This window comes from Arachis hypogaea, chromosome 2, assembly GCF_003086295.3.
Source record: "Arachis hypogaea cultivar Tifrunner chromosome 2, arahy.Tifrunner.gnm2.J5K5, whole genome shotgun sequence".
Taxonomy (NCBI): Eukaryota; Viridiplantae; Streptophyta; class Magnoliopsida; order Fabales; family Fabaceae; genus Arachis; species Arachis hypogaea.
The window spans coordinates 35,541,794-35,544,662 of NC_092037.1; the positions used below are offsets into that span (position 1 = coordinate 35,541,794).

General features: G+C 40.0%; 1 non-coding gene across 1 annotated transcript; it reads left to right on the plus strand.

The window, feature by feature from the left end:
- Positions 1-1,840: 1,840 nt before the first annotated feature.
- LOC112762749 (small nucleolar RNA R71) lies at positions 1,841-1,948 on the plus strand. Its single transcript, XR_003182757.1, has one exon. It is a non-coding gene; the product is annotated as a small nucleolar RNA R71 (small nucleolar RNA).
- The last annotated feature ends 921 nt before the right edge of the window (positions 1,949-2,869 follow it).

The window sequence follows — 2,869 nt, forward strand, 5'->3', positions numbered from 1 at the left end:
GCTTTTTCAATTGATTTTGTGACTTCCCATGATCATCAACCTACAAAAAACATAAGATAACAAAGAAAATATAGATAAATATAACATTGGGTTGCCTCCCAACAAGCGCTTCTTTAATGTCAGTAGCTTGACAGTGGGCTCTCATGGAGCCTCACAGATACTCAGAGCAATGTTGGAACCTCCCAACACCAAACTTAGAGTTTGAATGTGGGGGTTCAACACCAAACTTAGAAGTTGGTTGTGGCCTCCCAACACCAAACTTAGAGTTTGACTGTGGGGGCTCTATTTGACTCTGTTTTGAGAGAAGCTTTTCATGCTTCCTCTCCATGGTAACAGAGGGATATCCTTGAGCATTAAACACAAAGGATTCTTCATTCACTTGAATGATCAATTCTCCTCTGTCAACATCAATCACAGCCTTTGCTATGGCTAGGAAGGGTCTGCCAAGGATGATGGATTCATCCATGCACTTCCCAGTCTCTAGGACTATGAAATCAGCAGGGATGTAATGGTCTTCAATCTTTACCAGAACATCCTCTACAAGTCCATAAGCTTGTTTTCTTGAGTTGTCTGCCATCTCTATTGAGATTCTTACAGCTTGTACCTCAAAGATCCCTAGGTTCTCCATTACAGAAAGAGGCATGAGGTTTATGCTTGACCCTAGGTCACACAGAGCCTTCTCAAAGGTCATGGTGCCTATGGCACAAGGTATTGAGAACTTCCCAGGGTCCTGTCTCTTTTGAGGTAATCTCTGCCTAGTCAAGTCATCCAGTTCTTTGGTGAGCAAAGGGGGTTCATCCTCCCAAGTCTCATTACCAAATAACTTGTCATTTAGCTTCATGATTACTCCAAGGTACTTAGCAACTTGCTCTTCAGTGACATCTTCATCCTCTTCAGAGAAAGAATACTCATCAGATCTCATGAATGGCAGAAGTAAATCCAATGGAATCTCTATGGTCTCAGTGTGAGCCTCAGATTCCCATGGTTCCTCATTAGGGAACTCATTGGAGGCCAGTGGACATCCATTGAGGTCTTCCTCAATGGCGTTCACTGCCTCTTCCTCCTCTCCAAATTCAGCCATGTTTATGGCCTTACACTCTCCTTTTGGATTCTCTTCTGTATTGCTTGGAAGAGTACTAGGAGGGAATTCAGTAACTTTCTTACTCAGCTGACCCACTTGTGCCTCCAAGTTTCTAATAGAGGACCTTGTTTCAGTCATAAAACTTTGAGTGATTTTTATTAGATCAGAGACCATGGTTGCTAAGTCAGAGTGGCTCTGCTTAGAATTCTCTGTCTGTTGCTGAGAAGATGATGGAAAAGGCTTGCCATTGCTAAACCTATTTCGTCCACCATTATTGTTGTTGAAACCTTGTTGAGGTCTCTGTTGATCCTTCCATGAGAGATTTGGATGATTTCTCCATGAAGGATTATAGGTGTTTCCATAGGGTTCTCTCATGTAATTCACCTCTTCCATTGAAGGGTTCTCAGGATCATAAGCTTCTTCTTCAGATGAAGCATCCTTAGTACTGCCTGGTACAGCTTGCATTCCAGATAGACTTTGAGAGATCATATTGACTTGCTGAGTCAATAATTTGTTCTGAGCCAATATGGCATTCAGAGTATCAATCTCAAGAACTCCTTTCTTCTGATTCGTCCCATTGTTCACAGGATTCCTTTCAGAAGTGTACATGAATTGGTTATTTGCAACCATTTCAATGAGTTCTTGAGCTTCTGCAGGCGTCTTCTTCAGATGAAGAGATCCTCCAGTAGAGCTATCCAATGACATCTTGGACAGTTCAGACAGACCATCATAGAAGATACCTATAATGCTCCACTCAGAAAGCATGTCAGAAGGACACTTTCTGATCAATTGTTTGTATCTTTCCCAAGCTTCATAGAGGGATTCACCTTCCTTCTGTCTGAAGGTTTGGACTTCCACTCTAAGCTTACTCAATTTTTGAGGTGAAAAGAACTTTGCCAAGAAGGCATTGACTAGCTTTTCCCAAGAGTTCAGGCTTTCTTTAGGTTGTGAGTCCAACCATATTCTAGCTCTGTCTCTTACAGCAAAAGGGAATAGCATAAGTCTGTAGACCTCAGGGTCAACCCCATTGGTCTTGACAGTGTCACAGATTTGCAAGAATTCAGCTAAAACCTGATAAGGATCTTCCAATGGAAGTCCATGGAACTTGCAATTCTGTTGCATTAGAGAAACTAATTGAGGCTTAAGCTCAAAGTTGTTTGCTCCAATGGCAGGGATAGAGATGCTTCTCCCATAGAAGTCGGGAGTAGGTGCAGTAAAGTCACCCAACATCTTCCTTGCATTGTTGGCATTGTTGTTGTTTTCGGCTGCCATGTCTTCTTCTTTGAAGAATTCTGTTAGGTCCTCTACAGAGAGTTGTGCTTTAACTTCTCTTAGTTTTTGCTTCAAGTTCCTTTCAGATTCAGGGTCAGCCTCAACAAGAATGCTTTTTTCTTTGCTCCTGCTCATATGAAAGAGAAGAGAACAAGAAAATATGGAATCCTCTATGTCACAGTATAGAGATTCCTTGAGGTGTCAGAGGAAAAGAAAGATAGAAGGAAGAGGTAGAAGAATTCGAACTTAGAAAGATAGAGTTCGAATTGTACATGTTAGTCCATAAATAGAAGGATGTGAGAAGAGGGGAAGAAATAAATTAAAAAGATTTTAAAAACATTTTGAAAATTGATTGATGATTTTCGAAAACTAAGATTGAGAAAGATGTAAAGTGATTTTTGAAAAAGATTTTGAAATTAGAAATCAAAAAGAAATGATTGAAAACTTATTTTGAAAAAGATGTGATTAAAAAATATGATTGAAAATATATAGTTTTAAAAAGATATGATTGAGAAG